The sequence below is a fragment of the Asparagus officinalis genome, chromosome 8 (assembly GCF_001876935.1).
Source record: "Asparagus officinalis chromosome 8, Aspof.V1, whole genome shotgun sequence".
Taxonomy (NCBI): domain Eukaryota; kingdom Viridiplantae; phylum Streptophyta; class Magnoliopsida; order Asparagales; family Asparagaceae; genus Asparagus; species Asparagus officinalis.
This window is the reverse complement of record NC_033801.1, coordinates 73,831,599-73,856,643: the sequence shown is the minus strand read 5'-3', so window position 1 is coordinate 73,856,643 and position 25,045 is coordinate 73,831,599.

Here is a 25,045-nt window from a genome sequence, read left to right as displayed (position 1 = left end):
CTCGACGAAGGAGGAGATCTATATGGCGATCACACCTATGAAATAGCCGATCTATTGCCCAATGCGAAAATCACGTTTTTGAGTCTCTGCCTGAGTGTTGCGTCTCTACTTCAGAACGCACACTTCGTGGTAATGAGCCCAACTATGAGCCCTACGTGATACAACTTAAACGCGACCCTCAGTGGCGCGTTGTTTATCCAAAACACAGTCCTCGGAAAAACGTTTCTAAAGATAAACACACACCCTAGGGGTGCATTCAACCAAAACGTGACCCTCAAGGGTCTGTTTTATCAATTAAACGCACACCCCAGGGGTGCGTTAAACCGAAACACGACCCTTAGGGGTCTATTTCATCAACTAAACGTAGGCCTCAGCCTAGCGTTCATAAAATTGGAAGTGACCCTTGTGTTTCTTCTCCAGAACACGACGTGGTCCGCCAAGTTCGGAAAAATCAACATAGACTTAAGATTCATGTCCTTCAAGAATCAGTCCCACCCACTAACGAGCAGGGGGTTCCATTCATCCTCACGCTCTGTGAGAGATTCATCCCATGTCTCTGATTTAAGAGAATTGCTATCGAGAGAGAAACCTGCACCACAAACAGCTCATTCATGTCAATATGAGCAGCTTATTTCTGCAGTCCTCTCGGAATGCCACTGTTACGCATCCACGCCTCGGCTATCAGTATTTGACCGATTGACAAACATCATTAGGCCTGCCAAGTGATGATGTTATCACAAAAAGAATATTTCTGAAGTTGAATATCCTGAAGTCACTATTAATGTGATCGGCAGAGGGAGAGCCTCAACTCCTAGTTCTGACAAGTCGGAGAGAAGTCATTTCCCGACCGTCCAGGAAATTTGTGATGAGTTTGAAGGAATATATCACCGCACTCAAACCTGGATAGGAACTATCCGCCCAGTTAACTACCAAAGATTAGCTTGGGGAATCACTTCGGATGATGAACATTCAGCGATTACGGATTCTCAATCCTCAAGCTCCGTCGTGGCACATAAGGCTCCTATTTATATGATTGGAAACATCGACGATTTGGTGAAGGTAGTTAATGAACATCACGTTATGATCCAGGCACAACAAGAGACACTTGCCCAAATAAAGGAGATGTTGGCCCAGCTCCTTGCAGAGAAGGGCCAAAAACTTGAATCTTCCCGGAGGACAATTTCAAAGGGAAAGCAGAAGGTACACGAGAATTCAGATCGTGAGACTCATAATCGAGAGTCCTCCTCAAAAAATGAGAAAGAAGACAATAAGGAACAAAATCCTCAGTCATCTAAAATGGACAAGTTAGAGACTCGTCTTAATGCAATCGCTAACAAGAGTGAGCTTCATGAAGGAGTGGTACGGCCTTACCTCGCGGAATGGGACATCGCTCCCTATCCACCGAAATTTAAGGCCCCAACTTTGCAACCTTTCGACGACACAGGATCACCAAATCAATACGGCTACTACTTCAAGTCACAGACTGAAGATGTGGTGGCAACGACACTATTCTGACTCGATTATTCATTGACACCCTTAAGGGCGTTGCTTTCAAATGGTTCATGAAGTTGCCTACTGGGTCTATTAAAAATGGGTAGATCTGGAAAGGCTATTCTTAGCCAGATTTTTCAAAGATGATACAGAAGTATCTATCCCGATCATTCTCACCACCAAGCAGAGGAAGGGAGAATCTATCAAGGCTTATGTTGAAAGATTCCGCAATATGGCATTGTGATGCCCATCATGTATGACTCAATCTATTTTGGTCGAAACTTGCTAGCATAACTTACAGACTCAGCTCCTTGCTCAAATGGGGGTAGCAGAATGTCGTTCTTAGAGACAATTGGTTTCATAAGGAGAACAAGCTGAAGAAATTGTTACTCGAGTCAAGGCTGAAGAGGCTACTCAACCAAAGCCACAACAGCAACGCAACCAAAACAATGCTCCTCGATTTATGGGAAATAAGACTTTGGCTACCGATTCCAGTACACGAGCATCACCTGCTAAGCAAGGCAAAGCACCAAATCAGCAAAAAGCATCCAAGCAATACTCATTCAAAGAAGAGCATGTGGACACTTTGTTCTAGCTACTTAGGAAAAACAATAAACTACAACTTTCTGAGATCAAGAAACCAGGGAAAGTGGATGACCCTAATTACTGTCGTTATCACAGGTTCCTAGGACATCCTACCAGAAAATGCTATGTTTTCAAAGATATCCTGTAAAATTTGGTGAATGCTAATGTGCTCACATTGAAGCCCGAGCAGAAGACTGTATTTACCAATTTGATAGCGGTCCAGTTCGGCGATTTTCCTCCTGTAACAGCTACAGATGGCGTTATTCTCATCCATAAAGGGGAAATGCACATGAAAAATACTGACCCACATGGTCAGAAAGATAAAGGATTAACTCCCTTTACTACCTCGAAAGGGGAGATTATATGGGTCCACCCCGACCTGGTTGAAGACCAACAGTCGACGAACACCTCGTCCAAAAAGAAAAGAGGCAAGACTAAGTCATCCAACATGATTAGCCCCTCCATTAATGAGGATGATGACTACCTCAAACCTCTCATTGATTCAGAAGAAAAGAGGATTGTTCTTGCAACAGACCAAGGAGGCAGCCCTGACACCTAGTCAGGAAAAACTTATCTAAAGAACTATGATCAAGGTGTTCAAGAAACAGAAGAACAGCCTTAAGACGCTGGGGGTTCTATCCCTCATAAGTCAACCGACAAAGGGAAGCAGAAAGAAACAAGGTACAATAAGAACCTTTTTCAGGAACCCGGAGAATCAAGTGATCCCTTCCGATTCAATGTCATGGCGCAGTTGGCCAACATACTGGCCAGGATTACCCTGTACGAGCTTCTGTGATTGTCTAAAACTACCATGGAAGCTCTAATTAAAGCCTTAATGTACACGAAAAGCTTTATTACACAAGTTACTCCGACCCCTGAAACTTCTGAAGCCCAGTCATGTATACAATGTCTACAAGGAGCAAGAAGTTTACCCTGCATATCATTCACTCAGGAAGATATGCAAGTCAAACACAAGTACGACATGCCTTTATATTATACAGGGTATACTAGGTCTTTGGTAATCAGTTGTTTGAAAGTTGATCCAGACTCAGCACTTAGCATTATGCCTTACAGGGTCATGCAGGTCTTAGGGATTTCCATACATCGGTTAAACACCACCCAGACCACTATCTTTGGTTTTAACGCCAACAGCACTCGGTCCCTGGGGAAGATCAAGCTCAGGTGTCAAATAGGAGATCTCAAGTTCGAAGTGACTTGTTACATTATAGATGCAGACACATCTTATAATTTGTTGTTAGGGAGACCGTGGATTTACGCGAACCGCATTATCCCGTCTACCTTACATCAGATTATGAAGTATGTTAATGATGAAGGAGAAGTTCGAACCCTGATTGCTAAGAAGTGCCCTTTCATAGGGGTAGAAAACTTCCACACCGATTCTGTCTTCTACCTAGAATCTCAAGAGAAATTTGAAGAAGATGCTGACAGCAGCCACAAAGCCGACATGAAGCCAGATCCTGAGGAAGATTGTCCATGAGAGTTGAATTTTGATGTAATGGGTAAAGTTGAGAGCAATAATAATATACCAAGCGAGGGCGAGTGGTGCACTAATGAAGATTTTATTTTGGCATACTTGTCCGATGTGTCCTCTAAAAATGAACAAATAGAGAATAATATTGATGTAGGTACCGGCATATGGCACGCATTATGCACAGAGACATCACTCACATTGCCGATTAAATCATCCTTCGCTACAGATGAAGAAATAGTGAATATCCGAAAGGCTTTCTTCAAAGTCTCGTCCAAAAGAAAAGGGCAGAAGCCTATCTATTTTGGAAGAGTCAAACCTGAACTACTCAAGCAAGGAAGTTCAGAAGAAAATAATGGGGTTCCTCAATTCCATTACCATGAACCCAATTTCATCCATTTAATGAAACGAATGGGTTATAACTTTAATGAAAAGAGAGGTTTAAATTTTGGGAAAGGAGGACGAACACCCGTTCAAATGTCTCTCACTCCGGAAGGAAAACCTCCTAATTATTATAAAAAAACTGAAGAGGTGTGGGTTATGTCACAACCCCTTCTCTTTTAGAAAATGAAACCGATGATTGCCTGTGTTAAGACCATTCACCCGGGACATCATCATGGGAATCTGACATCAACGTTGGAGCCTTCTTCAAAAGTTTGACCGTGAATATGGTTTCGACTAGCCACCCAGGAGAAGACGCAGGGGGTGACAAAGAATTGATCGAATCAACCAATGACCCTTGAATCAAGCGTCTTAACATTTTGCGGGATATGCGCTTCGAATAGCGTGAACCACCCACTAAAGATAAAGTTATCCAGGTTAATATGGGAGACGAATCTGATCCTAAACTATATATATATATGTCTTTGCCTAGAACTATGAAGATATGCCTGACCTTGATCCAAAAGTAGCCATGCATCGTCTTAACATTGATCCAGATGCAAAACCTGTTAAACAACAACAACGCCGATTTCGTCCAGATATCATGGAAGCAATTGAGTCAGAAGTCAAAAAACTTATTGACTCGGGCTTTGTTAGAGAGGAAAAACACCCTGATTGGGTAGCCAACATTGTTCCAGTGCCCAAGAAAAACGATAAAGTCCAGATATGTATTGACTTTCATGACCTAAACCCAGCATGTCCAAAAGACAAGTTTCCACTCCTCATCATGGATGTTATGATCGATAACACATGTGGGTATGAAAGGATGTCTTTCATGGATGGTTTCTCCGGATACAATCAGATCAAGATGTACCCTGAAGACGAAAAGCATACTGCTTTTAGAACACCATTGGGAGTATATTGCTACACAATGATGCCCTTCGGATTAAAAAATACAGGTGCAACCTACCAACGCACAATGAACGCAATATTTCACGAGCACTTACACAAGAAGATTGAATGCTACGTTGATGATATAGCAGTGAAAAGCCAACACAAAGGTGATCATCTTACAGACCTGAAGACAATGTTCAACATCATGCGATCACATCAGTTGAAGATGAACCTGACCAAATCATTCCTTGGAGTATCAAGTGGAAAATTCTTGGGATTCATAGTTACGTCCAAGGGAATTTCTCTTGATCTAGAAAAAGTGCGTGCTATCCAAGACATGCCACCTCCAAAGAACCTCAAGGAGCTCCGAGGTTTGCAAGGCAGGTTAGCCTACATCCGGAGATTCATCTCCAACCTTTCGGGGTGCTGCCAACCTTTCTCTAAGCTCATGAAGAAAGGAGTATCTTTTGTTTGGGATGGAGATTGCCAGAAGACATTTGAGTAAATTGGCCTCGATATCAGGAAAACCGTTCCTGCTATACGTGAGGACCATGAATCATTCCCTGGGAGCTTTGTTAGCCCAGAACAATGACCAAGGACAGGAGCAAGCAATCTACTATTTAAGTAGGACCATGATGGGAGCTGAGCATCGCTACAATCCAGTAAAAAAACCTCACTTTGGTATTTGCTGTCCAAAAGATGCGACATTACCTAGTCGGACAAACAATTCATGTCATCTCTAAGGTAAACCCATTGAGAGTGCTCATGACAAAACCATCTTCACTGAATTATCGATTAGCGAAATGGGCAATTCTCCTGTCACAGTATGACATGCAATTCATAGCCCAGAAGACTGTTAAAGATCAAGCTGTAGCAGATTTCCTAGCTGATCATCCGGTACCGAGATTATCTAAACTGTATGAAGACTTACCTGACGAAGTCGCCGAAGCTTGCTTAGACAAAGAAGTTGTGCAAGTGTGGAAGTTATTCTTTGATGGTGCATCCAGAGCAAATCCTCATGGAGCAATTATTGTGGGAGTAGGAGTAGTATTCATTTCTCCAAATGGTCATGTGATTCCAAGAGGATTTTCTCTGATCGAACCCTGCACCAACAATGTAGCTGAGTATAACGCTATACTACTAGGGATGCAATTCACTGAGGAGCTTAACATTCAATACCTCGAAGCATACGGTGACTCTCAGCTTATCGTAAATCAAGTCTGTGGAGAATATGAAGTACGCAATGAGGATTTACTCCCATACTACTTCTCGGTCCTAGAACAAGCGAGAAAGTTCAAAGGCTTCTTCATCAGGTATATCACACAAACTCAGAATGCTTATGCCGACGCTTTGGCTTCACTAGCAACCTCATTAGCATTGCCACTCTAGGCTGAAACAACAATTCTTGTCTCAGGACGCGGGTTGTATTACTCCAAGATTTCCTTACAAAAACAATCCAACAAGGCGGTGACTGGAGAAGTTTGCACAACATCAATGGAATTTGAACCTAGAGACTGGCGATTCCCGTATATCGATTATGTTTTATACAGGATTTTTCCCGATAATCCCAAGGAAGCAGGCGCTATTAAATGGAAGGCCCTCCGATTTTATTACAATATGGTATCTCAAATTTTGTGTCGTAAATCACATGATGGAGTTCTGCTTTGTTGTCTTTCTAGGAAGGAAGCGATAGAGGCTCTTAAGGAAGCTCATGATAGGATGTGTGGAGCTCATCAACCCGGGGCTAAGTTGGGAGACCGCCTCCGACGAATTGGTTATTATTGGCTAAAGATGTTTTTAGACGTAGTTGACTATGCTAAACGTTGTCATGCGTGTCAGATCCATGGCGACTTCATTCATCAACCCCAGGGAAGTTACATCCGACAGCTACACCCTGGCCATTTGAGATGTAGGGTGTAGGCTGTCTAAAAATTAAAACAGATAGCTGATCCCCCATCAAACACCAATGATGGAAGTTACAATCTGACGACTTCCATAAGGCTATAATTTAAAGACTTTCACGTAGATCGATGAAGGTTATAATCTGACGACCTTCATAACAATTGATGAAAGCTCTAGTTTAACAGCCTTCACAATCAACATCAGAAGTTATAATCTAACGACTCTCATTTTTTCAAGAAGCCAAGATGAAGATTACAAGATGATGGTCTTTGCAACGCTCTAGCAAAAGAGACCACAAATTGATGGTCTCTTTAAATCAAGACGCAGAGCTCACCTCTGCATCTCAGATTCAAAACGCAGAGGTCCTCTCTGCGTTATAACCTCAAAACACAGAGGTCATCCCTACATTACACCATCAAAACGCAGAGGTCATCCCTGTGTTACAACATCAAAACGCAAAGGTCATGCTCGCATTTCAGAGTCAAAACACAAGGTTCATCCCCAGCGCTCCAGTTAAAAACATAGAGTTCGCGGACTCAAAATGCGGAGTTCATCTCTGCGTCCTAACTCTGCATTTCAGATTTATAATACAGCGCGACCTGTGCGTTCAGCCATCAAAATAGGCCCAACTCTGCGTTTAAAGTCTAAAACGCAGAGTTCGGGTCCTGAACGCTATTTTTTAGCATTTGACTCGTTCAAAGCATGAACTGAACGGTTTCAAAACCGTTTTCTCCCATGATTTGGGGAGCTGTTTAATGGGGTGGTTACACCCCATTCAGCCCCACTTAGGAGCAAATTAAGGGCCGGTTATAGCCCTTAATCCTCTATAAATAGCGAGAAACTCAATTGAGTTCGGGCCCTCAGATTGATCCTCTTTTCAGTAGCAAAGAAGAGATCTTTTGATCTTGGAGTATCAGGGAGATCTAGAGATCGGCTTCTTCGGATCATCTTCTTGGCAGCAGATCATCTTCGAGCTTCCTGCAGCAACAAAGTTCTTGGAGCATTCACTTGGCTTATTAACCGGTTTTTCAGTTCAAATTGACTCTTTTTCAAGAGTTTAAACTTGCTCTGAGTTATCAACTCGTTCAGAGTTTCAAACTTGCTTTGCAAGTTCTCCATAGTGTCAAATCGTGAGGAGATATCGTTCCAGTGAATCAAGACGTTCGGATCGTCAACGGAGAGCAAACTCGACGTGATATTCGAGGGAGGCACTCCATCGCCACCGTGAAGAACCCAGACTTAAACAAAGGGGAGGATTTGCATCAATTATCTTCTCTTTTGTAATCGAAAATCCAAATTGTAATTGAGATTGAGAGAGTTGTAAACATTCTTTTTCTAAGCAGTTAGAGAGAATAAAATCAAACACATATTTCTTTCATTTTTTATTTCACAAATTTTCCACCAAACATGGGGAATGGATATCGTGGGACCAATCTCTCCTCCGACTTCCAAAGGACATCGATTCATTTTGGCCGTAACCGATTACTTTTCCAAATGGGCAGAAGTAGTCCCGTTGAAAGAAGTCAAGACTTCGAATATGATCAAATTCATCAAACATCACATAATCTACCGCTTTGGAGTCCCGAGACGGATAGTCCATGACAACGGAATATAATTTGTTAGCTATGGATTTTAGAGATTTTGTGGCAAGTTTAGAATCCAAAGTGTTGCATTTACGACATATTATCCGCCAGCAAATGACCTCATAGAAGCTTTTAACAAGACCATTGTGAAGCTTCTCAGAAAATTCATTTTCAAGAGTCAACGTGATTGGGACGAAAGACTTGGCGAATGTCTGTGGGCCTATCGTACAACAGTGAGGACCCCTACAAAATCCACTCCATTCTTTTTGGTATATGACTACAAAGCTGTATTGCTATTGGAAATCCAAATCCCCTCCCTGAGAGTTGTCATTGCGACCGGAATGACAGAGGATGAAAAACACCGATTGCTCCTTCAGGAACTTGAAGCCTTAGACGACATGCAACTCTAAGCTCAGATGCAGATCGAGTTGTATCAAGCTCGAATTTCAACAGCTTACAACAAAAAAGTTAAAGAACAGATTTTCAAGAAATGTGTTTTGGTCTTAGCCGTCAGACGACCCATGGTTAGGACACACAAGACCAAAGGGAAGTTTATTCCCAAGTGGGAAGGGTCCTTCGTAATAGAACCAGTCTATTCAAATGGAGCTTATCGCCTCATCGATCAAAAAGGCGACAGGCTCATGATGCCAATTAACAGAAACTTTCTTAAGAAGTACTTACCGTAGGCCATGAAGTCCCCTTGTCTCTTAATCTTCAGCCAAGTCGGGCTGGGGGTTGTCTATTTGGAATTTGTTTTAATAGGAAACAATCGTTTAGTTTTCCTACTTTGTATATCGTTAAGTTAACAGTACACCTCTAACGATTGAAATTTTCTAGAATTATTCTAAGTAGTAATAAAGAGAATTTCAAACTTATGTTAAAGTAACGTTACATCTATGGCACTTTCAATATTTTCATTGTCACAAATCAGAAATGAGGAAAAGGCAATGAAAAGCATTATGATATCACTTTCATTCAATATTGTTAATCTAATACAGAGTGACAATACTTAGTATGAAAATGATATAAAAATTCCTATCCCCAGCTAAAAGCAAGATAAGACTCATGTGTCAGGGTTCATCAATCTGAATGATCTAAGCTTAGACTTAAGCATAATAGCTTCTTCTCATGAGCTGCTTTGACATGTTCGGCAATCTCCCTCCTAAGCTCTTCTTCAACAGGCGTTGTAGCAGCAATATCTTTCCGAATTCCCTCAGAAGCTCGGAGTGTGCTACAGAAACTCTTAAAGACTTCATCACTTTGAAGCTGAAGCCCTTTTATGATGTCTATATCTTGAGCTAACTGAGCCTTCTTCTGGGCTAGCTCAGTCTTTGTACGAATAATGGCTTCTTCGTTGTCACAAACACCAATAGCAAGACTTATCATATAAGTGTGTATCTGAGTGTGCTGCTCCCGTAAGTTCACCATGTGGACCTCTCTGTTAGATAAGCTCTTTTGAAGAGCCTCTTGATGGCGTACCCTCGAGGCTTGGGCCACAGAAAAAGTTTGCTCCACTTTAGATCCCAAGTCGGTGCGTTGCCAATCCAAAAAGATCCTCAATTCCGCTTCCATGAGGATGACACTCTCTCTGCAACATTCAGTCCACTGAAAGCCACCCAATCTCTTGATGCTGTCTAGGCAGCTATGCAAGATAGGTTCGAAATCCTCAAAGGCAACCTGTCCAAGGCTACCAACATTAATTGTCAATTTCATTGTATTTTCTAGCTGTTTGAGGAGTTTCCTTAGGATTTCTGAACTAGGAGGAGGGGCGGTCAGATAAATTAAACCCATAAATTTGGTGGGAACAGATCCAGAAATAGCTCCAGAAGTAAACCCTTCTGGCGAATCCTGTCTTGTGGTCACCCCCTCAATAGGTCCTATCAAAGGAACAAACTCTGAGCCCTTGACAATTAACTTCCTTTCAGCTTCCATATCCTCAGGAACAGAAGGAGTTGATTAAAGCACTTTTCCCCCTTATCATCCGGGAGCGCGACAGGTGCAGACTTCATCGCGTCTCCCATGAGCTTCATCTTCTTGGAGTTTTTGGCTACAATGGGCCTCCTTTTTTGAACCCTCCTATCATATTCGCCCTCTTCTGCAGTAGTAAGGGCCTTCTTCCTCGATGATCTTAGTGAGCGAGGTTTAAGAGGGGCTTCTTCTTCAAAGATTTCTTCGGTCGCTTTCTCTTCGAATGACTCGGTGACTGGTGGTTCCTCTTGGACCTCTCCAGCTCCGATTGCTTCTCGTTCACAAGATAAATATTCATCCATCCCTGACAAGAGAGTCCTTGTAAAATTCTTTCTAGACACATAAAGCTCTCTAATTTCGTGTATACAGGAAGTGTACATATTATACTCTGGAATCTGGGAAGCTTTAGAAAACCAATCACGGAAATCGAAAATAGTAGAGCAGCTGGGTGACAAGTTCGGTAAGGTGAATTGTGCATGGGTCCTCTAGCAGAGAAGAAAAACCAAGCGCAAGCCCCTCATACAAATTTTCAATGTGGGCTAATTGCGGATTAGGGTTACCAACATAAAGTTGGTCATACCCAAATTGTTGAGCAAAACGAGAAGGAACATAGGGTTCAATAATGCATTTCTTGCCTAGTCGAAAAACTAAGTAGCCCACTCTGATCGTGAGGAGCCATTGGAAAAATCTTGCATTTAAGGATGAGGAACCTTCGAAGACCATGTCTGCAAACTTGGTGCCTTCCTTTTCAGTCCTGTCAAAATAAGGGTGGCAACAAAAAACCTCATAATTGTCCTCTAAGGACAAGAGTTGTCAGGCCCAGACTATGTATATAGTCATCCATATGGCCAACTCAAGCCTCTGTACAAAAGGAACAGAGGTCTCACTATCTTGCATGATCCCCGTCATTAACGAGGGACAATGTAACATGAACCAAGCCACTAAATAAGTGTAGGGCACTAGTACGCGGGGTTGAGGAGTCTTCCAAACTTTCCTCCCATCAACGTTCGTCTCCTTGACGGTGAGTAACTCAGAAGCTAGATCCCGCAAGCCCCTTTGTAAATAGCCTACCATTGCAGAAAGAAGACGTAAAGGTCTTTTGTGGGCTAGGAGAATGGCTAGGTATACTACTTCAGCTAAGATGGACTCAACCGGCTTCGATGGCACGACACATAGCTTCAGCCAAATTATCAAGAAGCCGACAAGAAGAGCAGCGTCAGAAATGGGAGTCACAGCTTGGTAGTGAAAACTCTCGAACTCAGTATCAACTTCAAATCCATCATCTGGATGTTCGTTTTTATAGCTAGCGTTAGGAGCTTTGATGCGGGCTTTGATGCTCTTGGAACAGCTTACAGCAAGATGGGTCACTGTCACATTCTTCTGACCTAAGTTCTGGAAGAGATAGTCTGCCTGGGCAGTATGCATAATACCTCCTCCACGTAACCCCACCACTTAAGCGTAGATCTGAAAATGACACATCAACTCCTAGAAAGTTGTATAAACTTCTGGACATGTCGTTCTTAGAATAGAAAGTTCTTCAGTAGTAGGGATGAACTCCTCATAGGGCATCTTTCTAAGGGACAGCCCTAACACCACATGCATTTCGTGGAGAGAAAATCGCAACTCCCCAATAGGCGTGAAGAATGTACAAGTATCCGGATTATATCGCTCCAGCATAGTGAAGAAATTAGGATAGTTCTGAACAATCCTACGCCGGGTGGTCAGCACTGGTATTATAAGGCCGAACCAGGTAAGTGGCTCCTTGAGTTCCTCGAGAAAAAAATCTACCATCCGAGTCCAACAACCCCCTTCTCCTGAATATACCCAGCCAGGAGACCTAAAATCTTGCACAGGGAACTCCCATCGGGCAACAATAAATTGGTGAATGAAGACATCCGCCGGAAGTGGCGCCTCTTGAGCAAGATCTTTTTTCTCAAACCTGCTAGGTCTTAGACCTTTGATTTGCCCATCAATTTGTACACGAGATTGTCGATTAGATCCAAGTGATACATTCTCTCTCTCTCTCTCTTTGACAAGGTCGAAAGCCAAGCCCCTACGGCAGCTGACGCTCAGGAAATAAGATAGCGGATACATTCTCCTCATGCTTGGGAAGAAGAAGAAACGGTCGTTGATTCTTCACAGCAACATGGAGTTTTCTACATGTATGAGTTTGTCATCCGTTGTTATACGATCTCCAAACAAAAACGCCGGCTTTATGAATTGATTATGGCCCACAGGAACCTCCATATCCAAATTGGTGATCAAGATTCTAAGAGTGGAACATCTGGCTTCCCTAATCTGGTATGTCCGCTCTGAATCAGGGAAAGTACACAGCAGAATTCTTTTACATAAACCAAAAACTTTGCCCGCATCAGGATTATCAGTGTACCCAAAATGATACTCTTGTGAAAGCGGTACATTGGAGAAAAGCACTACGAAACAATGAACATAAATTAGTAAATGAAACAAGTTGCTAATGTAAAACACTAAATTATAACACAGAGGTTAAGATATGCGTTCCAATTTTGAAATGCAGGGTCCAGACCTGCGTTTTCAGTCTCGAATGCAAAGTTCAAGACCCATGTTTTCAACCTCAAACGCAAAAGTTCTCTTTTGCAGAATCAAGATGGAATTGGAAAGAGTCGAATGACTCTTGATTTGACCACACAGGTCTATTTAAAACAGCTGTCAAGCTGTTAAGGTGGTACGAGATTCTATGAGAGAATCCTAACCGTTTTAAAACGCAATCTTTAGCGTTAATGGATAAAATTAGTTAGACTTTAACCTTAATGCAGAGCTCACATTTGTGTTCAATTTCCAAATGCTAGGCCTAGACCTGCGTCATGAGAGTTCTTAACTTGCGTTTCGAATCTCAAACGCAAAGGCCACCTTTGCGTTGCAACTATTTTAAATGAAGGGTCCACCCTTACGTTCTCAAACATGACACTTGTTCTCTAAAGATCATGAATTCTTTTAACGGAGTGTTGTTAAACCTCTATATCTCCTCGGTAGAATCTAAGTTATTTCAGGTGACAAAATTCTCATCAAGTTAATACTACACTGCGGACGGCTATCACCACCACATAGTTTGAATTTAGCTTGCATCACTTCCAATGTGATGACAATTCCTCTGTCACAATCAACTTATTGATTCTCATAAATAGAACGATAAGTCCCCAAAATCGCTCAAATCATGATCAATTTATTAGCTCTCCTCAACAGAGTAATAAATGATTAACTTATCAACCCTCTTCAGCAGAGTGATAAGTTTCTAAATCTTGTTCAAATCACAAGTATTAGAAGTCATCGCTCTGATGCCAAACCATTTGGCAATTCTCCCCAGTGAGATGCTAAGTCCCCCAAAATCTTGTTTAATATTCTTCATGTCACGCTAATATCACACATCTGATAAAATCAACTTATCGACTCTCCCCAATAGAGCGATAGGTCTTCAAAGTTGCCCCGATCGTAATATTCTTCCTGTCACGTTAATATCACACGTCTAACAAAATTAACTTATCGACTCTCCCCAATAGAGTGATAGGTCATTAAAATTGCCCCGATCGTAATATTCTTCTTGTCACGTTAATATTGCACCTCTGACAAAATTAAATTATCGACTCTTTTCAATAGAGCGGTAAGCCAACAAACCTCTATTATGTTAACAATATACCTCTAACAGTTAAACCTCCCAATGAATTTGTTAATTTTTTCAACAAGATAGCAAATTCTCATTATACAATCCCCAACAGGGTAAACTTTTACCAGAATTACCCTTAAGGACTATAAGAAAAATTTCACTCTATGTGAAAATTCATGCTAAGTTAATATTACACCTCTGGTATCTCTCGGGTAATTTCGTTGTTTCAAGTTAGAACAAACACACGGAATAATGGAAAACCCATATCATTTTCTTTTATATAAATATAAATTAAAAGGAAATGATACAAAACGAACTTGTTCTTATTAAAAGAATATTACAAAGTTAGGATTCACTCGCTTATCAATTCAAAAGAAGTGAGTTGAGCTTTGACTTCAGATAGTTTCTCCTCGTGATTAGCCCGCACTATAGCCTCAGCCTTCTCTCGCAGTTCACCTTCTGTGGGTATGACGGTCGCAACTATCTCCTTCTTGGCTCGCTCTAGGGCCTGAGTCTCCTTGTGATAATTCAAAAGAACGTCCGCATTCTTAACGCTGAGGATATTAATGATGGCTTCTTCACGAGAGAGTTGAGCCTTTAATCGTAGCACTTCAGCTTCAGCTTCAACGAGCTTTGTACGAATGAAGCCCAAAGAAGCAGTCGAGAGATCTAACTCCTCTTGGCTCTGGGTGCTTTGCTCTAGCAGGTGTGCAACCTGACGCTCTCTCTCGACCATACCCCGCTCCATCACCTCACGGCGAGCCACTTCCTCAACATGAAGGTCGGTAAAAGTAGACACAATTTGCGTCTGAATATCCGTACGACTTAGGGCCTCAAAGTGTTGTAGCTGTGCTTCCAAATGAGAAATAGCCTCTGAACAACGCTCAAAGCATTGAGTGTCATCCACACGTTTAACTCCATTCAAGCCCACCTCTAGAAGAGACCTGAAGGAGCCAAAGGTGCCCCGACCAGCCATTACAACTTCAATCACCTACTTCACGAGATTGTTCAAGTACCCCAAAGAAGTATGTAGGAAGCAAGGTGCATCTACGGGGCAGGAAACAATAATCGGAGATGGTCCCCTAGCCCCTGAGATAGGCGTGTCAAAGCGAGGGCTAGCAGGTAACCTAGGTGTAGAAGTTGCAGAAGCAACAGAAACATCCAAGTACAAAGGGCTTGATGTCAAAGCCATCATGGTTCCCGCCTGAGATAGATCCAGCACACTGACGATCCCTGTTGGTATAAGTGAAATCCTCAACAGTGTTGCCGGAGGGGTCGTTGCCAAGCTCGACTGGGGTTGGTCTTGCTGAGGAGTGTAGACATTAAAAAATGCTAAAATTCGAAAGGTGAAAAGAAGGGTCAGGGAAACGAACCCCTTTTTAATCAGAAACGAGGTTCGTTGTTTAGAAAAGATCAACCTCGAGAACGAGAGTCACCATGTAGCAGAACTCAGCATCGAAAGATAAAGTTCATTATTGAATGAAACGGATCTACGAGACTCGGAGCTCGTCATTGGATATGAGGTTCGAGGTTCGCTAGTGAATACGAGACTTGGAGCTCGTCATTGGATACGAGGTTCGAGGTTCACTAGTAGATACAGGGTTCGAAGCTCGTCATTGGACACGAGTTAGACTCTAGCTATCAAAGATGAAGCTCGTCATTGAATACAAGGTTCGAATCTCGTTATTGGATACGAGGTTCGGAGTTCATCATTGGAGGTGAAGTTCGTTAATGAAAACAAAGTTTGTCATCAGATTTAAGGCTCGTCAGTGAAGACGAAGCTCATTATTAAAGAAGCTCACGAGGTTCGTCACGCAGCGAGGCTCAACATCAAAGACGAGGCTCGCTACGCAGTGAGGCTCGACATCAAAAACGAGGTTCGCCAACGCAGTGAAGTTCATCACCTGCATTAAATCAGGCTGTAACGGTCATGAAGACCCAGTCAGCCACGTGGACTAAATTCAAGGAGTCAGTTACGCCACTCCACAATTTTAGCGCATCAGTTACGCCCACGACTCCACGATTGTAGCACGTCAGTTACATGCTCAAACCCTATAAATAGCCACAGATGGCTACAGAGAAAAGGGTTGGTGAATTAAGACTTTTAATCATCAGAAATCATGGAACAATTTGGTTTGGCAAGGAGAGCAAGTGGAAAACATGCTCAAGAGGATAAGTGCTGAAGAACCTCAAGAATCCCAGCCTAAAAAGGGAGGTGGTAGAGGCAACTATAATTCCCAGAAACAATCAAAGGGGAAAGACACATGGGCTGTTGAGACAGCTCCATCTCTGAAATTCTCTACCAAACAGAAAGGGAATACATCCGACAATCGTTTTCAGAAGAAATACGATTTCAAGGATGAACATATGGTCCCTATTCTTATATCTTTAATCAAGATGAATAAGATTAAGCTGCCAAAGGTAAAGCAGAACGCAGAAGTATCAAGGACTGATGATCCTAACTTTTGCATGTACCACAGGATGGTGCATCATCCAACTAAAGCTTGTTACATCCTGAAAGATAAGATTCATGCTTTATTAGACGCAGGTGTGATGACCCTTCAAGCTGAGCAAAAGAAGGTATCTGCTAATATGGTTTCACTTCAATTTGGGGATTTTGCCGAAGTACAAATACGGGATGGTGTGCAACCAATTCCTCAAGTGGAGGCGAGGGTGGTGAACTTCAACCCGCATCAGAAGAAAGAGAAGGGGATGGTCCCTTACACTACTCCTAAAATCGAACTGATGTGGGTTCATCTTGACTTATTAATGGACGAGCAGTGGACATCAGTGAACTCAAGGAAGCCTAGAGCCACGCAAAGATCCTGCAATGCCATTTCAGCCTTTCTAGATGAGGGGGTTGAAACTACGTCACTTAGCAGTTCTGAGGATGAACAGCCAGCTTTCCCTGCACAACCTACACAAGTATCAGGAACCCGCGAGGGAAAAGAGTATTTGAAGAAATATTCTGAAACAGCAGCTGCACCACCCAGATCAGGGAAAGAAGTAGCGGAGCAACCTTAACCTAAGGAACTTCGTTACAACAAAGCACTCAGGAAAGATGCGCCTGAGAGTTCGAAAGATCCTTTTTGGTTTGATGTGCTAGCTCAGTTAGCCAACATCCCAGCAAGGATTACTTTGTTTGAGCTCCTACGTTTATTACGATCAACTAGAGAAGCTCTCCGTGAAGCATTGGCGGATAACGAGGCTTTCCTCACTCATTTTCCACCAAATCCAGCCGGAGCAACGCTGGAAGAAGCTTGTCCTCAGTGTTGTCAAGTTTTTCGAAGGAGAATACCATGCATCACCTTTTCTCAAGAAGACATGCATGTGAGGAACCCGAAACATGATAGACCATTGTACTTCACAGGGTACATCGTCTCTACTCGGGTGGACATAATTCAGGTTGATCCTGGTTCTGCTTTGAGCATCATTCTATTATAGCTCGTTCATCACCTTGGAATTCCTCTACATCGTTTATCAACGACGAGAACCACCATATATGGCTTCAATGCCTCTAATACTCGTCTCCTTGGCAAAATCAAACTCAAATGTCAGATGGGTGACTTGAGGACAGACGTTACCTGCTACGTCATCGATGCAGAGACATCTTACAACGTGTTACTGGGTCGACCATGGATCCATAACAATTTGATTGTTCCATCCACTTTACCCCAATGCATGAAATATGTAGGTGAGAGTGGTAAAGTCAAAACAGTGGTCGCAGAGAAGCAACCTTTCAAGGGGGTGGAGAATTATTTTACTGATTCTATCCATTACCTTGATGGTGAGCCATTTGAAGTACCACTGATCGAAGAACCAAATAGCGGTAATGAAGCCGATATCGAGTCTGAACACGAACATGGTCTTGTCTTTAATGACATAGAACCCGTCGTAATTGGCCGTGAAGATCTGGATGTAAATGATCATGTCTATGAGGACAACGGATTTATCTTTAATAATAATGATTTGGCTTACTTCTCGCCTGTGGAATTGAACACTAACATGCCAGGTACAAACACTAATGTGATAGCGGATCCGTTATCTAAGTTATATGTTGAATCAAACTTATACATGCCGATTAAGTCGTCTTTTATGACAAATCGACGACAAACCGAATCTTCACAAGCACTCTTCATAGTACCAGCTAAGGTTAACGGTCAAAAAGACATCATCTTTGGGTGACGGTCCGGTGCAAACCATTTTGGAGGAATCCGAGAAAGAGGAAAGAGATCCGCAATTCTCATACTTTACTCCAACAACCCGAAGGCTTATGAAGAATATGGGTTATGATTTCATTCATAAACAGGGCTTAAATTTTGACAGACGAATTCGAACATCAATACGATCTGCGTATGTCCCAGAAGGAAAGCCAGAAGATTATTATCACAAAACTCGTAGTGGATTGGGTTATGAATCTCCACCGTTTATGCTGCGTTTCGGGACTAAAGAAGAGTCAGATGATGATTCTTTCACCTCGTCTTCCGAATCCAATTGCTGGGAATCTGATACCAGTACAGGAGCTATATTCAAAGTACTCATGGCTAACATGACCTCAGTGTCTTTGATAGAGAATCAGGAAGATGATCAATTACTTTTGTTTGACGATCCATTAAGTCGATAGCTCGGTATACAGTGGGAACACCGTTTTAAACAACGCGAACCCCCTACTGATGACAAGGTGATTCAGGTGAAGATGGGAGACGAGATTAATCCAAAACTCATATTCATAAGTAATAGTTTATCGCCAGAAGAGAAAGAAGACCTATATTGATGTCTTCGCTTGGAACTACGAGGATATGCCTGGGCTTGATCCTCAAGTGGCTATGCATCGACTAAATATCAAACCAGACGTCAAGCCTGTTAAATAACAACAGAGGCGATTTCGGCCCCAAATCATGGAAGCAATTGAAGTTGAGGTCAAAAAGCTCATCGAATCAGGATTTATCCGCGAAGAGCAACATCCTGATTGGGTGGCCAACATTATCTCCGTCCTAAAAAAGAACGAGAAGATTCTAGTGTGCATCGATTTCCGTGACTTGAATTCGGCTTGTCCTAAAGATGATTTTCCATTACCTATCACGGACGTCATTATTAACAATACGTGTGGGTTTGAAAGGATGTCCTTTATGGATGGATTCTCAGGATACAACCAAATTAAAATGTATCCTGATGATGAAAATCATACATCCTTTCGAACACCTTCAGGGATATACTGTTATACAGTAATGCCATTTGGGTTGAAAAATGTGGGCGTCACCTATCAACGCGCTATGACCTCTATCTTCCAAAAACATCTACGAAAGACTGTGGAATCTTACGTTGATGACTTGGTTGTCAAAAGTCATGACAAGGGAAACCATTTACACGACTTGAAAACAATGTTTGATCTTATGCGGGCACACCAGCTCAAGATGAATCCAACTAAATCTTTCTTAGGAATGGCTAGTGGTAAATTTCTCGGGTTCGTGGTCACGGCTAACGGAATTCGTTTGGACCCAGATAAAGTCAAGGCCATCCAAGAGCTACCACCTCCTAGGAATCTTAAGGAGCTTCGAGGCTTACAAGGACGATTGGCGTATATTCGCAGGTTCATTTCTAACCTATCCGGGAAATGCCAACCATTCTCAAAACTAATGAAGAAATGAGTATCCTTTATGTGGGACGAACCTTGCTAGAAAGCGCTCGAAGAGATTAAGCAATATCTCTCCAATCCACCGATATTGGTCACACCAAAGTCAAGTAAACCTTTCTTGATATATATTCGGGCTACAGATCATGCATTAGCATGACTCTTTGCACAAGATGATGAAAATGGTCATGAACAAGCCATCTACTATCTCAGTAGGACACTGTCGGGTGCTAAACCTCGTTATCCTCTCATTAAGAAGGAATGTTTGGCGTTGGTCTTCACATTTCAGAAAATGCGACATTATTTGGTTGGGCAAACTATACATGTCATTTCTCAGGTCAATCCTATTCGGGTATTCATGACACAACCCAGTACATTGAACTGGTGACTCGCCAGGTGGGCTTTGTTGCTTTCCCAATATGACATCCATTTCAAACCCCAAGAAGCAGTGAAAGATCAGGCTATTTGTGACCTTATGGCTAATCATCCGCTAAAAGAAAAGGCCGAATTATACTAGGACATACCTGATGAGACATATGAAGCAAACGTCATCTCTAGAGAACAAGTATGGTAATTGTACTTCGATGGTGCAGCGAGGACAAGTTCTACTGGTCGGGTTATAGCTAGAGTAGGGGTTGTCTTTATCTCTCCCCAAAACCACATACTCCCACGCGCTGTTTCTTTAACAGAGCCGTGTTCTAACAATATGGCGGAATACAATGCTTTGTTGGTTGGCTTGGATATAGCCAAACAACTGGGGGTGAAATGCTTAGAAGCATATGGTGATTCTCAACTCATTGTTAATCAAATGAAGGGAGAATACGAAGTTAGGAATGAAGACTTCATTCCTTACCATGCCGTAGCAATCGCATTGGCCGATTCCTTTGAGGGATCCTACATTGATCATGTACCCCATCTCAAGAATACCTATGCTGATGCATTGGCGTCACTTGCGGCTATCTTAGCTCTACCTGAAAGAACTACTCAGCAAGTCACAGTGACAAGTAGACAATTATTCAAATCAAAGTATGCACTACAGATCAATGCAGTGGAAGCGGAACCTTCAACACTCGAACCTAAAGATTGGCGATTTCCGATAATCGATTATGTTTTATATGGCTTATTGCCTAAAGACATCAAAGAAAGAGAATCTATTCGTAGACAAGCACGTAGATTCTACTATGATTCTCAATCCCCAATTTTGTATCGAAAGTCGTACGATGGATTTTGCTTCGCTGTTTGTCAAATAAAGAACCAAAAGAAGCCCTTAAAGAGGCACATGGCGGTATTTGTGGGGCTCATCAGCCCGGTCCTAAGTTGTGGGACCGACTACGCAGATTGGGTTATTTTTGGCCTAACATGGTACAAGACGCTGTTGCTTATGACAAACGATGCCACGCTTGTCAGATACATGCTAATTACATACATCGACCACCCGAGCATCTTCATCCTTCAACCACTTCATAGCCTTTCGAAACATGGGGAGTGGACATTGTTGGCCCAGTGACACCACCCTCTTCCAAAGGACATTACTTCATTTTGGCGATAACAAATTACTTTTCTAAATGGGCAGAAGCAATCCCGTTGAGAGAAGTCCAAACGAGTGATGTTGTTAAATTCTTAAAACATCACATCGTATATAGGTACGGTGTTCCGAGACATATCATTCATGACAATGGACCCCAATTTGTTAGCCAAGCCATCACCTGATTCTGTGACAAATTCAGGATCAAGAATTAGGCATCAACGGCTTATAATCCTGCTGCTAACGGGCAAACAGAAGTATTTAACAAGACCATCGTCAGAATTGTCACTAAAGTGGTTTCGACGAACAAAAGAGATTGGAACGAGAAATTAGGTCAGAGTCTGTGGGCTTATCGCACAACTATTCGAACGCCGACAAGAGCGACGCCATATTCCTTGGTATACGGATGTAAAGCCGTATTACCATTAGAAATCCAAATTCCCTCCTTGCAGATAGCACTCGCAATTGGTATAACGACGGAAGAGAGTCATCGCCGACGTCTTGAAGAATTGGAAGCGCTTGATGAAAAGCGGCTATTGGCTCAGCAACACATTGAGCATTATCAAGCTCGGATTTCCATAGCATTTGATAAGAAGGTTAAATATCGTACATTAAAAGAAGGCGACTAGGTTCTTGCAGCTCGGCGCCCGATGATTTTGAATTCCAAGAAGAAAGGAAAGTTTGAGCCAAAGTGGGAAGGGCCATTTGTAGTAGAAACTGTCTACTCAAATGGAGCCTATCTTCTTATCACCCAAAATAGCGACAAACTTATGATGCCTATCAATGGTAAATTTCTAAAGAAATATTAACCGTAGACTTCATCATCAAATGTACCTTGCCGCAGGAGAAGAAGCAAATAAAGGTAATGATTTTTTTATTCCATCTCCTCCAAATTTCCCCCACTAATCCTCTTCAATAGGATAGTGGGACTATTATTGTGTTAATTCTACCTCTGATTGCTGATGGTCTTCTAACAGTAACCTTACTATGTGATGTGTTGCTCTCCTAAAACTTCGTCATTTTGCCAAATGACGTTCGTTTTCCTAACTTAGGCCTACAAAGTGATGTGCCTTCGTTTCCAACATCGTCATACTTCTAAAGTCACTGAATGATGTGATTTTCCTAACGTCGTCATTTTTCCAAATGACGTTCGTTTTCCTAACTTAGGCCTACCAATTGATGTGCCTTCGTTTCCAACATCGTCATACTTCTAAAGTCACTGAATGATGTGATTTTCCTAACGTCGGCCTTCGTTTCCAACATCGTCATACTTCTAAAGTCACTGAATGATGTGATTTTCCTAACGTCGTCATTTTCCCAAATGACGTTCGTTTTTGATTTTCCTAACGTCGTCATTTTCCCAAATGACGTTCGTTTTCCTAACTTAGGCCTACCAAGTGATGTTCCTTCATTTCCAACATCGTCATACTCCTAAAGTCACTGAATGATGTGATTTTCCTAACGTCGTTATTTTCCCAAATGACGTTCGTTTTCCTAACTTAGGCCTACCAAGTGATGTGCCTTCGTTTCCAACATCGTCATACTTCTAAAGTCACTGAGTGATGTGATTTTCCTAACATCGTCATTTTCCCAAATGACGTTCGTTTTCCTAACTTAGGCCTACCAAGTGATGTGCCTTCGAATCCAATATCGTCATACTTCTAAAGTCACCGAATGATGTAATTTTCCTAACGTCATCATTTTTACAAAATGGTGTTTTTTTTCCCGACGAGTCTGCCAAGTGTTGAACTTCGTCCTTAATACTTAGTTATATTTTGAACCTCGTTATCATACATTTGATCTAGGGTCTAAAAGAGACTAAGGATAGAAGAAAAATCTTAGCATTGAAGTCTAAGAGAAAATCTTTGACAACTCATCATACTGAGGGAAAAAGTATGGCTAGTCCAACTCAAACGGTAGTTGGTAAAGACCACCTAAGTCCGTTGACAGCTGAGGGTTTGCTAAAAATCCTAAGTTAGAATGCTTCAGTTATGCAAGAGAACAATATGTGGATAAAATATAAATTTTATTCATATATAATTGAAGATACAGAAGCTCAAAGTACATAGATTGAACTTAGAAGACTCGAACTACAATACGAGGTTCAGTTACAAGTTCTTTCAGCTACAATACGAAGTTCAATTACAAGTTCCATGACATTCGAGATTGCACTACGAACCTCATCCGCAGCAAACGCGCTGTCTTGTTGTTGAAGTTCCATCTTCCATTCCTGGGCATGAAGTCTTCCCATACCCAACTTTTAACTTTGGTGCTTGTAGCACACGTTTACCTACTTGGGTAAACTGACTACTAATGGAAACATCACAAGTTCTAAGCATAGGATCAGCACTTCTCCCATCTCCGCAAAATGTGAAGACGGCACTAACATTATTGCTGACTCCTAAAAGAAGCACTTCACTGAGCCTGTGAAGCTGCCACATAGACCGAAGTCCAGTAAAGGGACTACGTGCTTGGGGGTACATGGCATGTCAAAACAGTAAGCATATTTGGACTTAAAATATCTCTTTGAGGTTACATTCAAAAGTCCAACAAGTTGTCTAAACATGTCCTGATTTCGACTCTGGAACACTGAGAAACCCTCAAATGAACGAGCTACTACGAAGACCAAGAGATCAGGGATCGGGTCAGAAGAGTTACTTGAAGCGACAAAGTCATCAACTTTGCCTACCTCACCGGCGACGATCATCAGAGTTTGGAGTCTAATAGGAAGCAAAGGTGGAAGTCTTAAAATGGTTTGTTTTCTCTGAATCATTTTGGAAACAAGACACAGAAGAGGAAGATAAATCCTCTCGAAAAGCGACTGCCTATTTATAGGCGAAGGAGCCAACCAAATGGCTGAGATTTTTTACACGAATCCCTAAGCACCAAATCACCAAATGGTGCTGAGAATGAAGTGGCGTAATCAATTGTACTCAAGACTTAATGTTGACGAGATGAAACGACGGATTCTTGTGGATCAATAGTCTTAGAACTGTTGAAAGTTGCCATGTCATTCAACGAGATTTATTCTCGTTCTTAAGTCAAAAATAACGAGGGTCGCTGCTTCAAACTGGACTTAAGTATGGAAACTCGATCGAAAGTGGACTCGAACCTCGTCTTCAACGAAGGTCATCCCTCTATTGTACTCAAGTGTTAAGACTTGATCGAATTTGGAATTCGAACCTCGTCTTCGACGAAGGTCGTTCCACTAGCTATACTCGAATATTGAGACTTGAGCAAAATTGGATCCGAACCTCGTCTTCAAAGAAGGTCGTTCCTTTAATTATACTCAAGTATTGGATCCGAACCTCGTTGTCGAAGAAGGTTGTTCCTCTAATTGAACTCAAGTATTGAGACTTGATCGAATTTGGAATCTAAACCTCGTCTTCGACGAAGGTCGTTCCTCTAGCTATACTCGAGTATTGAGACTTGAGCAAAATTGGATCCGAACCTCGTCTTCAACGAAGGTCGTTCCTTGAATTTTACTCAAATATTGAGAACTCGATTGAAGTCGGATTTGAGCCTCGATAATTGGGTTCAAATGCCGAGGATTGATTGAACGAGATTAGAACTTCGTTACGTTAAATACAAATTAGAATTCGAATCCAACCTCGTATCAAAGTAACAAGGTTTATACTTCAAATCGTAAATCACAAAATAACGTAGTTCGTGAACTTCAGCATTAGATTACGCATTGAGGTGCAAAGTAGAGTTAGTGAACAAAGACGTCCAAAATTCTACTTATAAAAAAAATATGTGAAGAAAAGGGTTACAAAAGTCCGATAAAAAAATAGATACTTCAAATCGTAAATCACAAAATAACGTAGTTCGTGAACTTCAGCATTAGATTACGCATTGAGGTGCAAAGTAGAGTTAGTGAACAAAGACGTCCAAAATTCTACTTATAAAAAAAATATGTGAAGAAAAGGGTTACAAAAGTCCGATAAAAAAATAG